This window comes from Semicossyphus pulcher, unplaced genomic scaffold (genome assembly GCF_022749685.1).
Source record: "Semicossyphus pulcher isolate SPU_LCO1_2020_fin unplaced genomic scaffold, fSemPul1.0.p SCAF_1, whole genome shotgun sequence".
Taxonomy (NCBI): Eukaryota; Metazoa; Chordata; class Actinopteri; order Labriformes; family Labridae; genus Semicossyphus; species Semicossyphus pulcher.
This window is the reverse complement of record NW_027211603.1, coordinates 22,778,902-22,801,630: the sequence shown is the minus strand read 5'-3', so window position 1 is coordinate 22,801,630 and position 22,729 is coordinate 22,778,902. Positions and strand designations below refer to the sequence as shown.

General features: G+C 43.4%; 1 protein-coding gene across 1 annotated transcript in view; it reads left to right on the top strand.

The window, feature by feature from the left end:
• spata17 (spermatogenesis associated 17) overlaps positions 1-4,888 on the top strand; it is a 35,977-nt gene extending 31,089 nt beyond the window's left edge. The window contains exon 10 of the mRNA XM_069664411.1: positions 4,786-4,888. The gene's annotated coding sequence lies outside the window, so the exon portion shown is untranslated. The remainder of the gene's footprint in view (positions 1-4,785) is intronic.
• The last annotated feature ends 17,841 nt before the right edge of the window (positions 4,889-22,729 follow it).

Below are 22,729 nucleotides of genomic sequence, written 5' to 3'. Positions count from 1 at the left end.
ACCTAAAGAGTCGGATGAGAAAAGTTCTTAGAGCTTTTATTTTTGCTAACTGGCTTTACTTAAACACGTTTCTGATCAACCCTGCAGACAATTAAAATAACGCCACAGGGAGATGCACTGAAGACCGTGTTTTCACGAAAAAATATGCACGTAATGTGGCTAGAAAGCAGAGCCTATATAAACAGCTGGATGAGTTTTTGATGCGTTTTTCCTTTAAAGATGTCAAAGTTAAAGTGGTAATCTCGAAGATCTCAGTTTCGTTCTCTTTGGCGGCACCTATGGCGATAAATTGCTGGAGCACACTTCCCAGATATCCAGACAGTGTTGCATTTGTGATGTCCACGGTTGGCTCTGATTGTTACGGTTGTAACTTCTGATTTTCCTCACTGATGGTCCCGTTTGCCTTCATCTGAGCGTCGAATTTATTTCTCGTTCTTTAGATTTTCACTTATTGTTGAAGTTGTGTCTGTTGTCATCCATCTCTTCTTTGTATGTTCAGCCATAGTAGATTACTGTTTACTCGCAACACTTGCAGAGACTGGAAAAGAAGCTGATTAGCTCCGCCTACCCTCTCTGGCAGACCAACCACTGCTGGGTGATGGAAAATACGTCACTAACTGGGCGCCGCTTGTGATTTTTTGCCGCGAATCTCGCACCAGACAGCCAGTCTGTAAAACTGCAAATGTAAAGGCTTTCATCAGTGGGCCATAGGCTATATCACCATTGTGTTACCTCATTTGGTGGTAGATAGAGACTTAACACACATTTATTTAAATGAAAATCTTTGAGATTATTACTTTAAACTGTTGCTAAAGGAGGAAGTAGCATGCTGCTAATGTGATAAGACGAGCTGTGTGAGGCTTTTTTCCACACAAATCATCAAAGTCTGATGTGCATCTAGACAGCTGACATTTTATTCTGTTCTATTCTATGCTTTTCATTTTATTCTATGATGATCTATTAAAGTGCAGGAATCACAGTAAGAGGCCAGAAGCAATGTTTTTGCAACAGATCTTTTGGTCTTGTTGATGGTTAACTGAGTAGAAAAGTGTCTTACTATCTGACTCTGAAGTGCTGTGGTCCTGTTTTGGAACAGTAAGTCATTGCCCGGGAGCTGTGGCCTTTACATGATGCAGAACGAAAAAGAGAAAGTGACGGGGAGAAGGATGAGGAGGTGAGGTTGAGGCAAAATTAGCTACGTATGAAAGGCCTCGCTTTGTGTCTCAACCAGGGAATTAGAAATTACTCCTTTCTCTTGCGCTCCCCTCTCCCTCTCTCGCTCTGATATATAATGTAAACTCATTTGGTAACCACGCTGGAGCTGCGTGGCGCTGTCTGAGTGCCTGCATGTGAGAAGTGCGCCTGGGACGCATTAGGGCCTCCTGACAGGGGCCTGGGTGAAATAAGTGAAATTAATGGAGCTCCTTTCATGTCGGACAAGGCCGCGGCACCCCTTTCACGCCGCGTACAGTCACAGAAAAGTCAATACTTTTTTATTACTCCTCGCTTGCCCTACATTCCCCGCTACAAGTGCTCTGCTCGCTAATTGGTTTCAGTTTGCAGAGAAAGGGAGAGAGAAAAAACGGGGTAGAAAGAGAGGGAGAGGACTCCATCCCAAAGAACACTGAAGCAAATAAATCAATCTCATATTTTTTCTCCTCGCTGTCTTTTTTCATTGAGTAACATGATGGCAGAGAGGGGGAGCGACGAGAGAGAAATAGAGGAGAGAGGGTAAATGGTTGGTTAGAGCACGCCTGCTCCCCTGGGAGCATAATGATATCTGGGAGCCTGTTAATGGAGACGAGTGGTTAAAGTGGTCTGGGGCCCTGGCCAGGTCACCCCTGGGGGTTTTTAACCGGCAACTCCACCCCAGTCGGCTGCTTGCGCTGTGGGCTCAGAGGCACAGTGGGGCATCCCGCAACAAAAATACAATTTTAGCAAAAAGCTGCGATAGACTTTTATAAAATGACATTCAACTCAACGATGTGAGTGTGCTGTGTGGAGATGTAGATGCTGGAATAAGGCTTTCAAGGCCTGCGATTGTTAGCATGGTGTTGGGTTTTTTAGAGCTCTGCTGCACTGATCCTCCTCTATGTAAAATAACCACTAATAGTATGTGTTGTTATATTGTGTTATGACACCTGGTGCTGCATGATCACATTAGTTTCAACTGTAACAAGAATATTTTGCAGCAGCAGTTCAAAATGACAAACTACACAGACACTTTGTGAAGGATTTGGAATTTGACAACTGTAGAAATTGTATAACAGTGCGTGCCTGCATTTCTGTGTATGTCTGCAAGTGTGTGTGTGTGTGCATGTGTGTGTGTGTTTGTGTTTGTGTGTGTGTGTGTGTGTGTGTGTGTGTGGTGTATGTATGTGTCCTGTCCGCGAGTATGCCGTTCACTGTTGTGCTAAGCTTAAGTGGCAGTGGGGTTAGCCTCTTTCAGAAACAGCACAGCTACAAATTGATGTGACACTTTGAACCCGCCCCCCCAAGCACGCCACCTCCCTCCCACAAACACACACACACACACACACACACACACACACACCAATCAGCCTCCAGTTAAAAGGAGGTTCCACCAGTCTCGTTTTCTTTCTGCGTCCCAGCTTTCACAGCTCTGCAGTGCGGGCTAGGGCAGGTTTGGGGGGGTTACAGCATGTGTGTACGTGTGTGCGTGTGAGTGTGTGCATATGTGTGTGAAGGAGCTGTCACACAGGGCTGGCATCACCATCCAGTTTGCCATCTCTTCCTCAGCTTGACAAGTCCCTGCTCCCTACCCCATGGCTAACACACACACACACACAAGCACACAGACACACAAACACTGTCTCTCTCTCACTCCTCTCTCAATCACACATATGATATGTGAACACACCGATCACAACCTCGTATGCACCGTATATACATTTCTAAACACACACACACATCTAGATTGCACCTGCATTGTCATCCATGTGCTTATGTAATTAACATGTCTGACAAAACACGCAGCATGTTCAGGACTCTGTGACAGTAACACATCACATCGCATCAATGTTGCCAAAAAAATTTAGCTGAATTTAAACTGGAATTTGCTTCAACTTTTTCATGCAAGAGTTTCTATCTGTGAGCCTTCACCGTGTGATGTTTGTGTGTGTGTGTGTGTGAGAGATCTTCTCAGTTGCTGGCGTCACAGCGCGGAGGGGTTCTGTTTGTTACAAGGACAGGCTTGTCCCCGCCCCCAGGCGTCGGCATTACGATGATTGTCATGGCGATGGAGTGTGAGTGACAGGCGGGATCACATGTGGTAGCCGCGGAGCAGGAAGCCCGCACAGCCCCAGTCCCTGACATTAGTTTGTCCTTCATCAAAACTTTACACTCGTTCATAACTACTCACTCCCTCTGTTGCAAAATCTCTCTCGTCTACTCTCGTTTTTTACCATCTGTCTCTCTCATGTACTGATCGCTCTTTCTCTCTTTTATTTCTACTTCTCCGCCTCTTTCTCTCTCATTTACATTTCATTTAATACTCTAATATCTCCACTCCTCTTTCTCTCCCCTGCTCTCTGTCACTCTCTCTCTTTCTCTGATTTACCTCGCAATTTTTCCTGGTCCGTCTTTCTCCGGCTCCAAGCTTAAGATATGTACGTTATGGGGTCTTTTTGGACATCACACTGCTTGTGTTGCTTGAACAGGATGTTTCATTTCTCACCTGCACACACACACACACTCACATCCATGAACGCACACACACCAACAGTGACATGCGTAGTGCATTCCCAGAGCATCCAGGTTGGTTATAAAAGTGGGCTCAGATCTACCTATGGAACAGGAAAGTGTGTGTGTGTGTGTGTGTGTGTGTGTGTGTGTGTGTGTGTGTGTGCACACGTGTGCGAGCATCTTATCCATGTTCCTTTGCCTCAGCAGTGTTTTTTGTCAAGATGTATGTGTTGATGCAAACTTAGGCCGCTGTGTGTGTGTGTGTGTGTGTGTGTGTGTGTGTGTACACAAACACATGTGTTTGTGAATGTTTTTGTGCATCGCAGCAGAAAAGGAGGTCAGGGTTTGCACGGAGACTCGGGCATTCATCATTAGCCTGCTGCCGCTGCCGGTAATGTTGCCTGTTACAACCGTGATTAAGAGCCCCGCTTAGTTCCAGCAGCCGGTGCAGACACACAAACACACACATACACGTGTGGTTCCAGCGATGTCTCTGGTAGTCTGTAGTTTCATAGAAAACTCTCACTTTTCCACCATCAATTGGTTTAGTGTGTGTGTGTGTGTGTGTGTGTGTGTGTGTGTGTGTGTGTGTGTGCGTGTGCGTGTGCGTGTTGTTTGGGAGGGCTGTGATGTACATGTTCTCTAACTGTGAGGAAGCTTCAGGGCCTGATGAGAAACCTGTCACAGTCACTCATGAAAAGAGCAATTCACCGCTTCATTCATACACACACACACACACACACACACAAGCACAAGCAGGAAGTTGCACACAGTCTTGGTGAGTGTATCTGTGAATCATAATGGATGGATATACATCATCATCTCTATTTATGAAAGCCAGAACACTGTCATGGCAATGTCCGCTTTCTTCTGCCATATTCATGGTAATTTAAGCCCCTATTTGGAAATATGGTTATTTTGCACACACAATTTTTTTTAAATTAATCTTTAAAAGGTTATATCGTAACCTAATTAAGACATAAATGGTTGAATGTCCCTCCGTTTCTTTAAGTTTAAATTCTCCCTCCGTCCCTCCTCCATGTGCCCTCTCTGCCTCCCCTATCCTCTCCTCCTTTACAGCCCTTCATGACAGAGTTCACCTCCAACAACATCTACAGTAGGTCTCCTGGTCTATGCTCCAAGGAAGGCAGCGTTGTGGGTCACATCTCCTCCTGACATCAGGAAATGAACAGAAGTACCAATAAAGAAAGAAAGACACTTTGTTGCACAAATAATGTATGTATTTCAGTGCCTGATGTGTTCATGTGACCATTTTCTCCCATTGGGTTCACCTCATGTTGCCTTTTTCTCAAAGAAAACACATTTCACAGTATTCTGCTGTCTGTCTGTCAGTTTCATTCCATTGTTCAGAATGTGTGTAAATCAGAATCGCTGAGTGGGAATGAGCAACATGATCAGGTCCAAACTGGTTATACTCTGAGTTATTCTCAGAAACGGCGTGTGTGCCTTTAAGCTGTGATAGTGCCAGCAATGGGAAATATATGAAACAGTTCTCCCATGCTATTCACCAACAGCTCCATACTGTTAAAATAGTAGCTACTTGGGCTACTATAATCTGTATAATAACATCCACATTATCATAGAAATACATATGATGTTGTTGTGTCACATGTGTGTTGCAACCATGCGTTCGTTCTGTATCCCAAACCAATGTTTTGTTAGAGAAACACCCATGTCACATGTACAAGTTTAATAGTCCAGAAATAAAACGCCAAAGACTTCACTGAAGCAGCATTGGTAGTTACACCGATCAGCAATAACATAATGACCACCTGCCTAATATTGTGTAGGTCCCCCTTTGCCGCCAAAACAGCCCTGATCCATCAAGGCATGGACTCCACTAGACGTCTTAAAGTGCTAATCTCAAAGATCTCAGTTTCAATCTCGTTTGGCGGCACCTATGGCGACAAAACTATTGTGGGAGCACAGATATCCAGGCAGTGTCACATGTGTGACGTCCATGGTTGGCTCCGGTAGTAACGGTTGTAACTCTTGATTTTCTTCGCTGACGTTCGTTTTCCTTTTTGGACTGTTTGCCTTCATCTGAGCTTCGAATTTGTTTCTTCTCACTTATTTTTGAACTTGTATCTGTAGTCATCGATCTTTTCTTTATTTGTTTGTAGATTACTGTTTACGCGCAACACTCGCAGAGACCGGAAAAGCAGCCGCTTAGCTCCTCCTACCCTCTCTGGCAGACCAATCACTGCTGGGTGATGGAAAACGTCACTAACTGGGCGCCGCTTGTGATTTTTTTCCACGAAAGTCGCACCAGACACCCAATCCGTAATACTGCAAATGCAAAGGCTTTCATCAGTGGGCCATAGGCTCAATCAACATTGTGTTACCTCATTCAGCGATAGACAGTGACTTAACAGACACTGCCTCCGCCTGCTTGCCTTCTTCCCATAATGCATCCTGGTGCCATGTCTTCCCCAGGCAAGCGACGCACACGCACCCGGCCATCCATGTAAAAGAAAACATAATTTATGTTGTAAAATCAGCTCTTTGTGTACAGGGAACTAAATTGCACTATTTCTGACTTTTTTTTATTTATGGCTTTTTATATTCTTCTCAGGACCTTGTTATCTTTAGCTTAACATACACCCAATTGTAAAATAACTACATTATTGACTAATCTACCATTTGTTTTCATGTTGTTTGTTCTATCAAATGTCTGCAAACAACTGATTATCTCTCAATCTAATATTGTTTCAGCTTTAAAAAGTACCATAACAATATATTTAACAAATGTATCATCTTTGGAAGACTTTTGCAGCTTATTTGAAATTAGAGTGTTAATTATTTAGACAGGTCTGAATTTTGTCTTCATATGACACCTCCTCCTACGAGGCCCTGAGGCAGAACTTCCTCACAGCCCTTTCTGTTTTGATGGTGAAGTATAAAAAGAGTTCAGAGTCTCTGCTCTCCATCACTTTCAGTCACAGACCGGGCACCAAAGATTAATCATTAAATCTACCCTTTCTCTAACCCAAACTTTCCCTCTGTCTTTATTCAATCCTCAACCTGTTTCTTCTTTCTTCTCTGTCTGTCTCGTCACTCTCCTCTCCTTCTCCTCCGTGATGCTGGCGTTCCCCCGGGCCTGTGCTATAAGGCGTGCAAGAGGAGCAGAGACAGAGCATTTAGTAATGGTTTCTTAATGGGCTTGTCGACAGCCACATTAGAGCGCACAGGCAGCGGGCGAGGCCGGGCAACGATATGCCAAGCCAGATGCCATGCCAGCTGTGGCACTCCGCTCTCTCACTCACACTCTCATTTGTAATCACATTTCTCATCCGGATGGACGCCATGTGCGTAAAAAAAAAAAAGAAGCAGACAGGCTGGCATTTCCCCTACACAATCCTGTCAGTATATTCTATTTGTCTGCTTGGTTCTTCCTTTTCTCTGAGCTGTTTTTCTCGATCTGGTTTGGCTGTTTCCAGTTCTTTCTATGATTGGTCTAAGACGAAAACAGAAAGTACAAAAGCACAAGAAACACAATTAGTCTGAGGATCATACAGTTTTAACAAACCTCATAATGAGATTTTCAAATTAACCATATTATAACAGCAGCCATCTTCCTCTGACTTCCTGCTAAGTGTTGGAAGCCTAAATGCTGTTAGAAATTAATGCTGCTGTTATAAGTCAGGTTATAGATGTTGGTATCTGACAAATTCTTATCATTTCACCACCTCAAACTGATCAGCACCTAAAAAGACAATGAACAGTTAATAGGTGGCGGGACATCTAGCCATATTTCAAGTTAGGAAAAACATATTTGATAACCTTTTAGCTACTGTCAGAAAACAGCTAATAATAGCATACAGCCACTTCCTAGCTTATATATCTCTTAGTGAGAAAGTGGCTGGATGCCAACATTTCGTTTGAAAAGGTTATAAGATACGACAGGAAATGCATACACAGGCTCAGCTTTGTAAAAACAACACATTTGATAACCATTTAGCTAGCATCAAACAGCAGCTAACATTAGCATTCTGTTAGCAAATGACATCGTTCCTATCATATTGTACAAAACAATATGGCAATGTTAGCAATCAGCCACTTCCTAACGGTAATATTTGCTAGGAAGTGGCTGATGCTGTTTTCCACTGTTGTCTGATGGTGGCTATGTGTTATAAAATATGTTATATATATATATATATGTTTGAGCTTTCCACCCTGAGACTGGTGTCAAAGGAAGATGGCCGCCGCGTTAAAATGGTGAAAGGAGCCGTGTGGTAGTTCAAGCAGGTGCTGAAGTGACTTAACAATCACATGCTATGACAACTTCCAATCAAGTGTATCCATGACTGACCAATCACAAGTCCATAAAAAATGTAGAAGTCATTCAGTCTTCATACAATAGCTGATTTTCTGTTAAGGTTGTTTTAACAGCCATGCCACAAGCAGACACGTACATTTTTCAGCTCCTACACCAGGAAGAAGCTTTGATCCTGCATCACAAGAATTTCCAAAGGTCATTAAGGACATGAGAAAAAGAAAGCTAAAACACAACAAAGGAAAAAGAAAAGGAGTTAGAGGCCAGCGGGTTGAAAGGGAGGAAACAAAAAAGGGATCAACAACAAGTTCAGCACATAAATGAATAAGAGAAGGTATCAGGAAGGAAAGACGGAAGAGTTTGATGGAGTGATGGGAAAAGGGTGGCAGAGAGAGGGAGGAGTGATTAAATGAATAGATGGATGATTGAATCAATTAATGAATGTTAATGTGCTACAGTGTAACCAGGGACTGAATGTCATTGTCAAAGGTCTTGTAGGTCTCCAGTAGAGGGAGCCATGTGTCAGTGACTCCAGTCTGTGTCAAAGACCTTCATCAATGTGTGTGTGTCTGTGTGTGCGCGTGTGTGTGTGTGTTTGTGTGTGTGCTGCCAAAGATTGAATAGTCAGAAGGTGGTTCTTTGTTTCCTCATCTGATCTCATCTCGTTGCTACCAAACCAAATTTCCCTGTGTCAGCGATGATCAGGTGTGATGAGGATTCAAAGAGAACAGTGTGTGTGTGTGTGTGTGTCTGTGTCTGTGTCTGTTGTGCTTCTGTGTGAGTCCACCCGTTCATGTGTTTGTGTGTTTATTGGCAGCTGATAGCATTTTGGTAGTTGAGGCCTATATACAGACTGGCGCTCTTCTACACTCTATCGACAGCTGCCAATTGTCACCCCAGTGACTGACAGTTGTGTATTGATGGACGGGACCTGCTGACAGAGTGATGGAGGACAAAACAAAAGGAAACAGAGCACCATCGGCAGAGAAGGGGCAGAGGAGACAGCAAAGAGACTGGAGGAGGTCGCTGAGTGGGACATATGAAACTTTCTCAAGGTCATGGTAAGGACAAAAGGGAAGAGGGGTGGGAAGTAAAGTTTCTAACAGTTGACCTTCAGCTCTATCATGATAGTTCATTTTTGTTAAAAGGTCAGCAATGAAAAATGATTATTACCCATGATTCACCTATGCTGAGCTCAGACTACAGGCTTATATCCGATATGCTCCTCCCAAAAATAGGGAGAAATCTGGTTTGGGCCCTTGGTTGGTGTTCAGCCCAGATTATCTGGTAATGTGAGGGCTTTACAGAGTCTGCGTTGAACCTCTGAATGACTGGCAGACTCAGTGAGCTGTCCTGATAATATCAAACATGTTTGAAATTTAGTATTCAAAATGTAGATGTTTACGTCAATATTTTACAAGCCAGACGACAAACGCCAACGAGACAGAAGGAGATGGGGCCACTGCAAGCAATATTATAGTCCTGAGGCTGACGTTAGCTAGCTTACAGCTGTTGACAGAAAAAAAAGAGGTTCAATATCTCCTCAAGTTCTTGCTGAAGAATAGACAATCTGTCTTTACCTAGTATCCCCAAACATTTTTCTCTCCCAGCTTTAGTTTTTTGTCTAGAGGAAATGCTGTGAAGGAGACTCGGGTTTGATCATGGCTTTTAGGTACAGGAGCACCACCCTCTTGACCTGACTAGCTGCAACAGGAGCAAATTTAGTCTAGTTAAACTTCGGTTGGAGTGAAAGCGCAAGCATTAAACATTACAGGTACAGTAACTTGCACGTTTTGATTCTTCTGTTAGCTCAGGCTACTTCTGAAACTTGATTGGCTTCCTTAGAGGTTGCTCACTGGCTTTCTTCTGTTTTACCTTTAATTATCTAAAACCCCTCAAAACTGAAGGTGTCATAGCTCCGAGGAGGAGGAATATTCTGATCATTTTTTCTCACCTTTTTGGACTAAGCTGCGATCTTTGTATGTCTTCCGATTGACCTTCCCAGCCCATCCCCAATACACAAACCCATCAGCACCAAAATATCTTGTACACACGCACATACTGTACACACACTTGTGTCTATAGATCTGCGTCTGTGTGTGTGTGTGTGTGTGGGTGTGTGTGTGTGTGTGTGTTGCCTCACCTCAGGAAACTTGTGGCTAATTCCATTAGTGGGAGGAGAGAGTATGTAAATGAGGGGAGACAGCTGGTGGTGAGGGGAGGTTGATGGAGTGAGCCTGGGGGGGCAGACACACACACACACAGAGACACACATGCATTACTACACATGTGCAGGCATTGTCTTTAATAACTATAAAAGGAGACTCAGACTGAACTTATTGAATAAAAACACATGCGTTATTATGACAATGCCACCACCGTTGTGCAGCTGCACATTGTCTGACTTGTGATAATCACTCTTGCTGCTACTTCAATTGTTTCCACTCAGCAGCCACTGCCAATGCTCAGCCCCATCTCCTAGAAATAAGGTTCCTGTTTTCCTAATTTGACATAGAAAATTACATTTGAATTTTATTTTTTTACTGACATACTGAAGAAATATTATTGAGTAAAATATCGGTAGTAAGTATCAGTTTTTATGGTTATATCTATTTGCTCGATTACCTTAAAGCTCCTGTGAGGATTTGGTTTGTGCTGATTTTGGCGCCCCCTGTGGACAAAGTCGAACCTCTTTGAATCTCTTTGCTGATCTTGTCCTGAAAATGTTTTTTAACAAAAAATCTCATCCTGCTTTCTTTAACAATCAAATGTATCACTTGCTGTGAGAATATGAATTTAGAAAAAAGGCTGATTTGGCAGCCTGCAGTTAATCACTTCGTCTGACACCTTCCCCCTGACAGTGGTTTCAGGCATTAAAAATAACTATATAGAAATCATCAATCTTGTCGCTGATGCTCTGCTTTGATTTTGTAGCTCACATAGAGGCATCAGAATTAATTTCAGTCCATTTCATAACCAGCTAAAAACTCCTCACAGGAGCTTTAAGATTTGTCTTAAATACTGAAAAAAGTCAAATGTGCGTTTAAGCTTGAAATACACGTTTTCTTTCGGTCTGCTGTGTCAGGTTCCTGCACTCCGAACTCCGGACACGCCTCCGATTTCCATCAGAATGTAAAGACACGATTACACATAACATGCACACACAAAAAACTCAACATGTGTGTATACGTGTGTGTATACGTGTGTGTGTAAGGGGATATGAGTGGGGGGGGGTTAGACAGAGGGTCCAGATGGTGGGAGAGATGGAGTGATAGATAAAGACAAAGAAGGGAGGAACAAAGACGGATGTAGTGTCTGTTTATCATTCAGGAGCCTCTTCTGTTGGTCACTGCTCTGCTTACACACACACACACACACACACACACACAGGTAGGTGTTGGTTATAATCCTATTGTGTATCAGCAGTGACCACAGTGCAGGACTCTCTCATCACCTGTCACCTCACACACACACTCTAATCCTGTCAGTTACTGTGATGGAATTTAGAGGGGATTTAATTTTTTATAAATCTTACAGCACGCTGTGAATCATGGGAGCAAAAAGAGGAAGGTTCTGGGCACGCCTGTATACACACACGCACACACACACTTCTCTTTTCTATCTTTCTGCAATATGTTTTTATGTGCCTTTGATCCCCTTGCATCTGTTCTTTCTCTGCTGCAGCGTCAGTTTGCAGCTTGAATGAAAAATGCCTCGATAACAGGTGAGAACTTACATATTCACTGCATCCATTATTGTTCTGAAAATATGTATGATCTTCGTCTCCCTTGTGGCCATTTTGCATACTATTATAGCCATGTTAAAGTGGAAGCTGCCTATATGGGACAGGGAATGGCTGCAGGGATGTGGTTTCAGATGGGAGACGTGGGGGTAAAGGCTACTAAATGGTTCTGAATGTTCATAGATGTACATTAAACTGTCCTAAAGCACAAGAGGCGCCATGTTGGAACTGTAATTGGCTGTTTTTTCTCTTTAAAGTGAGGTATTGTTGGCTGAATGTGATGCTCTGCGCTTGATTGACAGGAAATGAGAGAGGAGGCCGGGCAGTCTGTCATTCCGCTAATGTGATAGGTAATGCCCCGAGGACACACACACACACACACACATAACGCAGAGAGTCCCTCTACCTGTCTCTCTATACACTCCTACACACACTTCAGCTTCTCCATCTCTCTCAATCTCCTTTACACACACACACACACACACACACACACACACACACACACACACCTCGTCTCTCTCTAAATCACTCACACACACCTTTATACGTTCTCAGTGGCTTGGCTTTGTGGCGTTTCTCTGCAGGTTAATAATGAGAGGAGAGGTGTGTGACCCTGTCAGAAGTGTGAGAAACTGACCCAAAGAAATCAGACAGGGGCCGAGACCCCCCCAACCCTGAGGGCATAGAGTGTGTGTGTTTAATAGAGGGAGGGGGAAAAGTGTGTGTGTCCATCCCAGTCATCTCATAGATGACATATGTGAGGTCATTTACATACTATTACCTTCCTATTGGATATGAAGCACCGCACACACATGGATGGGTGGATTGGCCTGGTGTGATGCCCCCTGTCAGATGTCAGGATGCAGATGGGATGGAGTTGGGGGGGGGTAGGTCACGTCTGTTTCCCCGTCTCTCTCACACACACACCTGTCTCGCCCCCCTAAGGTGCCCGGTTACTAAGAGAGTTGTCAGCACGTCTGTGTGAGGCTTCAACTGTTTGACATCTGCCAGCGACCCCCCTAAGCACGCACACACACACATCTCCCCTACCACCTCATTTCAGAACAACAGAGCATCTCCCAGTGATCAACATTTAGACACAGTCATCACTTACTGGTCCCAGCTGCCAACACATACACACACACACACGCATGCTCATCAGGAGAAAGAATGAGAGAGAGCGATAGGAGGAGAGAATTTAGGGAAGAAATAAAAGTAAGAATAAGGCTGCAGAAGTAGATGCGTGTCCCCCTGTGCGTGTGCGTGTGTGTGTGTGTGTGTTAGGGTTTTTGTTTCTCCATACTTACACGCAGAGTGATAGAGAGACAAGCCTCCATTTGTCCCACTTTCATACAAGATAATGAAGCTGTCACTCTCAGACAACTTCATTGGTTTGGTACAGGAGCACAGACTGCTGCTCAGGGACACACACACACACACACCTACATGAGCACACAGCGCTGCGAGCGATCCCCCCAGCCCCCGTTAAGCATATGTCAAATATAACCATGTATAGAAAGGGAGATTGTGTGACATATGTACAGCTGGCTGAATGGCAGAGACACAAAGCGGCGAGTAGCACACACTCACGCACACACCCACACGTGTGCACGCTCGGCTCATATCTTTAACATGCAAACAGACAGACAGGCCTGATAGCGATAAAATGAAATCAACCTTGAATGGCTAAACCCTCTGTGAATACTTGTCTCCTCTTTACAAGTCAATTTCAGATCGTGTAGCTGCAGACAAATCTAAAGAGATTTGGGAACGGTGTGGAAACAGACGAAGACGGAGAGGAACAGAATGGGTTACAGAGAGGAAGCAAAAAAAAGAGACAGAGAGCTGGGATCGCGTGTTAAATTGGGGTTGAGAAGTCATAACAGTACCACTGATTCATAAATACTGTACAAAGCAATGACTTGTACCACAAGATTAGACAGAATTGATATTCTTTCTGAAGCTCAGTGGGTTTGGACTCATGACATTATTTAATGATGTTGTGGGTTGTAGGTTTTTGCCTTTTTGTCAGGCTGTCAAATCAAAGAACACTTTTCCTTTAAACGCCCCGTGCGTTTTTAACAATGGTTAAAAAACCTGAAAAATAGATGTATGATGCACACATGCAACCCAAAGTGGGTGCATATACAGGACAAATCACAGCAACAAGAGGGAACAATAGGCCGTCCACACTGAACCTTCCAAAACTTCCAAGCTCACAAGTTTTTAGTAGTGCAATGTTTCGACCTGCAGTGTACAATGCACACCTATAGGGCCATTTCACATCACACCACTTTCCTAATTGTAGGTTGTGCTATCATTTTGATGCTCGTACTTAGGGCCTGTGTCCGAGAACAGGTTTATTTTTTTTCGGTTGGCAGCGCCCACAACCTCAATTTCAGAGCGCTTCTCACCAGCGCTTACAAAACTTGTCTGGCAGCACTTCCGCTTCCCTCGGTAGTGACTGTTAAGTCTGTTTTAAATTGCTCTGTAGGCTTAATATTTGCTTTTATTCATGGATATGTAACAAAGAAAACGTAAAAACAATGTAAAAGAATCGTGTCCTGACATTAGAAGCAGCTCTACACCTGAAAATTGTACCCTCGTAAAAACGCTAGATAAACTTCTCCTTTGCAATTGTCCCGCCCCTTCTTGATTTTGATTGGTCGTTGAAGGAGAAGTAACATTGACGAGCGTGGTGGTGTTCCAAAAGTTTAACTATTTTCACCTGAGAGCGCTGTGAGCACAGCGATAAAAAACTGCTGGCATCGAGGACGTTTTTGCGCTGAGGACGCCGAGCGCTGAAAACACTGAACTGCATTGGTTTTGTGAAGAAAATAGGCGCTGCCGGCTCAGAAAAAACGTTTGTGGACACAGGACCTTATTCATACTTTTGCATGTTGAAAAATTGGAAATCTCCGCGTGTCATCCTTTTCCTTTAGGACAGCCATTGCCTGTTCTTTTGAATATTAAAACAAGCATCAAAAGTTATTAAAGTGTCATCTCCTATCTTATGCTGTGAAATCTAGATACACTCTCAAACTTAGTAACTCAAGAAAAATGGCATAATCAGTTAGCAAAAGCTTATAATATATATGTGCGCATTGAAATGGCAAAGTCTTCTAAAAGCCCCAGGTATTATGACGAGCTAAGGAGGAAGTCCAGTCACAATATAAAAGAACCAAACATCAGACTTCAACAAAATAGGCCTCTGACCCTCCCCTGTTTGCATCAACAGTCAGTGTTAGTGTCTTTTAACCATGTTTCCTCACCAAATGCTTATTATTGTAACCATGTCATTGAATGTCACCTAACTTTGTCAACTAACTTAGTCATTTTAAACCCTGATCTCTACATGAACTTAACCAAGGCAGGTTTGCAAGAGTATTGATGAAGTAATGATTCTCTAACACTTTAACATAGTTTGTCATCAATACTGTATTATTTTAAGCTATAAATGTGTATTTATTAATATTGCATAAGATGGATAAATAAAGGAAGTCCTAACTTTTAATCCCTACTATGTTTGGAAAAAACACTGGATCCTACATATCCTATAATATATATTGTATATTTTCAGCCTCTTTCTTTCGTGTTTTTCTAACTTCACAACCACAGTCAACCCTGATGACACCATCAGGTTTCTGTAGCCTCAACAAAGCTCCTAAAGAGCCGAACTAAACCCTTCTGCACCTGTTTTAACACTGTTTTCACTGGCTGAGTAGTCCTCCCGTCAGACTAAAATTAACAGCTTAAACAAACCAGGAGAAACTTCTGCTTCTTCATCTTCACATTAGAACAAACTTTCTCTTTTTAAAATAAGGTGGAACAAAACTCGGACCCAGAGAGAACAAGAGGCAGACGGAGATGCAGAACGAGTGTCTGTCTGTTGTGTGTGAATGACGGCGCATGAAGAAGGCAGTTAACTTCCTTTTATCCGCTCATCCTCACACCCACTCATCTCTGTCTTTTCAAAGAAAGCCATAATTACAGCTTTGAGTATTTAGCCTCATAATTTACTCATTCTGTCACATTATTTACAACTCTCTCTTTCCCTCTCAGCGGGGGTTCACCCCTATAATCTAGTCTGTTAGGTCCAATCCATATTCCGAGTTATTATCACTCTCATTTGCTTATTAAGTGCTCCCTTGTTTTCTTCAAATAAAGTTATAATTAGAGATTTAGTGTCGGCGGCTTGAAATACTATCTCCTCTTTATGGAATCTTGGGTGGGATGAGAGGGAATCGTGTTTTATCATACTCGAGGAGTTAATGAGGATGTGCACAGCTTGATATTGTGTTTGTATGTGTGTGTGTGTGAGGGTGTGTGTGAGTGTGTGTGTGTGTGTTTTCTAATTATGTCTCTGTGACAGCTTTCTGGCCTCCCAAATACCCATATACTGCAAACCCTCTGTTGTTTTGTCTTCCCTCTGATTTATGTAAATGAAGTCAATCACAAAAGAAGGAATATATAAGCTTGTTCTTATATTGCACGAGATTGCAGCCATATTGACTTCAACTTGCTTCCATTCTTACAGAAATAACACATATTGAGCGACTAAAATGGAGTATTTTCCCCACATAATGCTCTCTTTAGTAGCTTATTTAGTCTAAATAGCATCCAAAGGAAATGGGAGTCTTGTTCTCGGCCTGTGTTCTCAGCTTTGAATACCAATCACCGCTGTTTCCCGAGGATGATCCACTGATCCTTTCTTACCTTCCCGTGACCCACCCTGTGGGCCCGGGCCTGTCTTTGAGAAACAGCAGAGTGGAGTACATTAAGACACGCCCCAGCAACACACTGATTACATATGCTAGCTACGGTAATGAGCTGAGCTGGACAGTGGAAGACTGCTGCTGTTTATGGCAACTCATTATCTGGCCCATTGACCAGAACTGTTCTACACATCATAGAGCCCCGTGTCCTCTACATCTACTCCACCATCACTCTCTCTACTTGTCTGGAAGGCGTGAGTGTGTGTGTGTGTGTGTGTGTGTGATAGGTAAGATGTGGCTGTTAGATAGATGGATAAATGAAGGGATGAGTGGATGGATTGAAGTGTGTGTGTGTGTTTGCGTGCGTGCGTGTTAACATAATGAAAAGTAAGATGATTCCCGAGCTAATGATCTCACACCGACACGCGCGGCATTACCAGTCATTTGAGTCATACTTTGTGCTGTTAGTTTCGTTTAAGTGTGTGTTTGTGCATTTCTGTATTCGATTATACGCTGAAGTGTCTCACTCAGGAGCTGGTGTGTGCGTGCGCCTGCTCGTGCACGCGCGTGTTACTATGATCGCCTGCCAAAGTAAAGTGTTTGCAGCCGAGAGAGACAGGGGCGCTAAGCTCAAGGGCACATTTGTTTCAAGCTAATGATAGAATGTAAATGGAGCAAATTTCCTCTGCAAGAACAGAAGCTCTCTCGCTCAAACACACACACACTTTCATACTTTAACACACACACTTTCCCTCATGCACACACACACACATAGCGGCATCGTGTTGATGGAGTGCAGAATCTCATTACACATCTAATAGAATAAGTGTAGTGTGCGTATGGGGAGAGGAGAGGAGCAGCCAACCTGATTAGCCTTATCACTTTATTATGCCGCTCTGCACGCAGCACACAGGACAATTGCATTAGAGAGGAGCAGATGAGCTGAAGGCAAGGAGAACTCAGCAAACACACCCTTAATTGATTCCTCACCAAATTAGCAGGGACAGGTGGGGGGGCTCACCGGCTGCGTGGCTCTGTGACTGACTGGATGCTCGGTCGGCTGCTTCGCCGAGCGGCTGACTTGTTGACTTGTTCAGGGGTTGGTTGACTGAGTTATGGCAAGAGTTGACTTGATGGTTAATTGAGTGGCTGGCTGCATTAGAGGCCTTCGGTAGAGCTGAAGGTGAGGAGAACACAGGGAACATGTTGATGCTTTAATATACTTCTCACTAGATTAACCTAAATGACCTGCAGACCAACTTTAAATGTAAATCATGAAATTCCATTATTTTTATATAGCAATAATAAAGATCAGACATTGGTAGCTTCAATCTAAATGCCACAAGCGCTGCACCTCCACTCTTATTTATTTGATTCCAGTCCTTTAATAGTGTGGAAACTTCTCAAACTCTTAATCTTTTATATTTTGTAGCAATAATTTAACCTGTACTTTAGTTTCCTGTGTTTAAACCAGGTTGTTGCTCGCATGTGAGGCAGGGTGGGGAGGACTGGGTGGGTGTTATGGTGTATGGGCGGAGGGAAGAGGGGGACAAGCAGGACACAAGGGGGGAGAGAGAGTTTGTCTTTGTCTCTGTATGTCCCCCTGGGGGGATTGTGGGATAGTGGAGGTTAATGAATCTGATTGGCTGGTGGGAGTTTTTCTGCTGGTGCTGCGGTTTGCACACTCGCAGGGCTTCACTTTTTTTCTTTTCTTTTTTTTTATTTCGCCAAGTTTGGCTTCAGCACAGCGCGGCATGAAGGACAGAGAGAGGCAGATAAAAGTGTGGAATAGGCTGGAACTTTGATTCAACACCGTAGAGGTGCTGAAATACAGAAACATGCAGTGATGACACCTGCAGTAATACGACACTTTTATTAATTAGGTATGAATACCACAGCCTTACACATGATAGTTTGTATTATAATTTCCTGTTTAGAGCTGTCCGTCTTTTATTTCACCGACTGTGGTGTTGATTAGTATCTGCTTTATGTGTGTGTGTTCTTAAAGTGCACTGCAATACAGCAGATATTACACACACAAATACTTAATGATTGTATGTGCTCTGTAATCAATGTGTGTGCGGCTACAACTCTTCAAATACACACTCAAACATACACTTACATTTATCAAATGCTTAAGCTTGTTTGTGTTTGATTAAATTATTTCAGAGTGATTTGTATTTATGAACACTTTTTATTCGACATTGTGAATTAAGCTGGTGAAATTTAGAAGCATCGTGGAAGTCCTTGAGTCTGTCTTTACACGAACGTCAGCCCCTCATCGATAGATTTTTGACAACTTTGAAAGTTGGCTGCCCTTCAACTGACTACACCTTGAGGAACACCTATGCAGAATATTAATATTACATTGTTTAGTCAACTTTAATTTTTTTCTAGATTAAAAAGTTTTGTCTTGTTTGTTTATTCTTCTCAGGAACTTTATGCAGTTGAGATAAATATCAGGAAAAAAGCTGTTTTTGAGCTTGCTGAGCTGCTGATCTCTCCCCCAAAACCTCTTATCAAATATGCGGTAATTATAAAGTTACTCCTCTTAAAGTAAAACAGTATATATGGAAGTATTTTCGCATTTTTAGTCAACATAAATATTATGTTCAATTGCCCCTAAACTGTAGCAAATGAGCGCACTGTACGTCTGAGTATCTTGGATTGTTCACTTCTTTGCATCTCTAATACCTGGCAGGTAAAAGTCCTGAGTGACGACAGATCAAAGTTTGTGATCGTGTCTCAACATAGTTACATGTATGTGAAGCAATTTGTGTCCCAACACACAATTGCAAACATACATCCATGTCTGTCTGTGTGTGTGTGTGTGTGTGTGTGTATGAAACTGTATGTGTGTGTGCTAATGAGAGTGGGGGGGAGCGGGCCGTCGCAGCAGTGCGTCCTCTGCTCTCCCGGCAGGTCACTAGCGACAGATGTTCTCAGCATATGTGGCGAATTAATTAGCCGCTAGTAAACAGAGGGGGCTGCCGCCGTGAGCTGCCGGTCTGTGCCGCCGCCGAGCCGCAACGGGCCGCCTTTTGTCCAAATTCCTCTCTTCTCTCCATCCTCCTCTGGTAGATAGTTACAGGGAGCATCATTCTTTTTGATCAGTGGACCCATAATGAGTAGGGGGCCATGTGTGTGTTTGTGCTCGTGTTTCCAGGGGGGACAGTGTGTGTATGTAACTGTGTGTGAAAGTCTGTGTGTGTGTGTGTGTTCTGTGGTTCTCTGGAGTTCGGAGCCAGACGAGGATCACTGTGATGTGTGTGTGTGTGTTTGTACGTCAGCAGCACATCATTTGGACATGGCAGAGAGCCTGTTTTTGTGATGAGAGATCCCCTTGATGACCTAATTGGTTGATTGAGGTGCATCTCTGCGTGTGTGTCTGTGTGTGTGTCTGGGCCTTGCATTCCCAGAACTGGGAATGTTTTCACAGCCTCAGAACAACTTGGCAGAGAGTGGAAACACTTTGAGAGCTGTTAGGATAAACACACACACACACAAAGGGACTCCCTGCTGATACACCTGGACTGTGTGTGTGGCCCTTTAAGAAAATCTGATTGTTTGAATGCCTTTATTTGTATCAATAAAGTTTTTGTATATCTATATCACTCTGTAGGCTCCATCAGTATCAAGCAGTCCATGGCAGCAACAACAACAAAGGTGCGACATTAACTGTGAATCCCTAATTGTTGTAGGGGAGTGGATTTTCAGTGTAAAATGCGTGATCCTTTCAAAAAGAAAGGTTAATAAGTCACTTTTAAAACTTTATATTTGTAGAAAGTAAAAAGTCTCTAGTCTGTGATCAACAGTGTTTGTGTTGGGGTATGGTTTGGTGTGTGTGCGTGTGTGTGTGTGGCTGCAGTAATGAAGTTGTTAGTTAAAGTGGCCCCCACCCCTTGGGACTGGCTTAAGCTGTGTGTGATTGCTTAGGGATCGGGCAGATACACACACACTTATCATTATCCACACACACACACACATACACTCAGAGTCATTACTCCATTACGCACATGGACTATTGATTTTCTGCCATCTTTCCATCAGGTGAGAGCTTGCCAGGGAATATGGGAATGAACGCCCCGGCTAGGAAAATCAAACTGTCACTCCTCCTTTCCTCTCTTCCTCCCTCCTCTCCTTCATTACAGACAGATGACAGGTCAAAGCTGCCGCCGTTCGCGCCGTTGTTTTTCCTCCATCCGTCATCACTCAATCACGTCTTCCTTCTCTTACGTCTTCATCCAACTAATCTCTCTGTCTGCTGATGTCTTTCTTCATCGCTATCAGTCTGCTTTATTTCTCTTTCATTCCACTTTCCACTCTGTTCCTCCACTTTACCTCTCTCTTTCTACCTCTCCTTTCTCTGTCTTTGCATGCCAATGTTTTCCCCTCTCTCAGAGTGATGAATTCACTCCTCTGTTTTCTTTTCCCTTTCCCCCTCTCCTCATCCCTCTTTCCTCAAGTCTCCAACACTCTGCACAATCAATCAGCTGCCCCCTCTTCCCTCCATCCATCCATCCCTAAACCCCTTAGTCCCCTCTGTAGTCCCTCTTTTCTCCCGTCCCCCCCCCTAACTTATCTTTACCTTTGCATCCTCTTCCTTCTCTTCTAATCTGTAGCTTCGTGCTGTTCTTCTGTCGTCAAACTTCATCAAAATACTTCTTTTCCTCCCTTATCTCTTCTTCTTTTACCTTCCCTTTCGTGGTCTTTTTTAACTTTTTCGGGCCACTTTTAACTCCCATAATCCTCTCTACCTCTCTTTCCTTTCCTGTCCTGTCTTTTCCTTTCCTTTGGTTTCCTTCCTGTCCTTTCCTATCCTTCCTTTCCCTGCTGTCTAACTCCTCTCCTCCCTTTGTAAACTCCTCATCTCCTCATCAAGCTCTTTCCTACTTCTCCTCTACCTTCCTTCTCCCCCTCTCCTCCCATGCCTAAACCATTCTTCACCTCCTTCATACCGTCCTCTCTCTGCCCAGTTCACCTCCTGTCCTCCTCCTCTCCCCTCCTCACTCCATCTCTCCCTTCTCTCACCTCCAGTGTCTCCTCCCTGCTCACCTCTCCTCCCTGAGAGGAGGATATGGGATCAGAGGATGTAATTCACTGACAAGGGTATCTATATTTAATATTAATGGGCACATAGGACCCTTCACTCTCACACTCGCACACACATATGGACACACACATGCTCAGTGCCAAATAAAGAGTGATCAGAGGCTGTGTAAGGTGCTGCGTTGTAGCCCCCAGGATAGACGCTGCGTGGACACACACACACACACACACACGCACCTACTCGTGTAGCGCTGCAGGATGGATGTGGCATCATTAGGCAGAGGAGTGTGGCCGTTCTCAGCAGAAACGGCCACACCGGCGGTACACATCAATCTAGCACCGCACGCTCCCTCAGATACTGTCTGCTCCTCACACACTCACAAACAGGAGGAGCAGGAGGGAGGAACAGAGGAGAGCAGCGAGGGCCTCTGTTCAAGTACTAACATACACACACACACAAGATGGGCCTTGTAAGGTATCTGGTGCTATCTCCCTCGCTCTGTCTCTCTCCTGCGCACACACACACAAACACACTCACTCCCTTAGTCTAATTTATTTACTGTTGGAAAGTGCCACCAAGGAGAAAGGGACAGAGAAGGAGAAAAATAATGTCCCTCCTCCTCATCTTCTCTGCACATCTCTTTTCATTCATTCTTCTTTTTATTGTTTTTTCTTTTCTTTTCTTTACGCTGCTCGTCCAGCAAGTGGCCACTACAAAAAAAAGTTCTTCTCTGGTTCTTCTATTTATCGGTTTGTGTTTGTGTAAATGAACTTTTGTTTTATTGTAAACAACATTTCTCACGATCAAACTTCCAAATCAAATCTTCTCATTCAGGTCTTTTATTTGCAGAAAATGACGACTGGTTATAATGTAACAAAAACACGCAGAAAAGATGTTTTCAGACCTCGAATAATGCAAAGAAAACAAGTTCATGTTCGTTGTTAAACAACAGAATACTAAAGTTTAACTTAGGTAGAGTTCACAGATCAACATCTGGTGACTTTTAGTCACAGCTTTCATGCATCTTGGCATGCCCTCCACCTCCACCAGTCTTTCACATTGCTGTTGGGTGACGTTAGGCCTCTCTTTGCACAAATCTTAATTTTTTCTGGAACTGTATAAAAAAACATTTTAAGCTAATTGATATCATTTAACAAACAAACTTGCAAACTCTTTACTCACCACTTTGCAGACGTGCAAGCAAAGCATTTTTCTTCAAA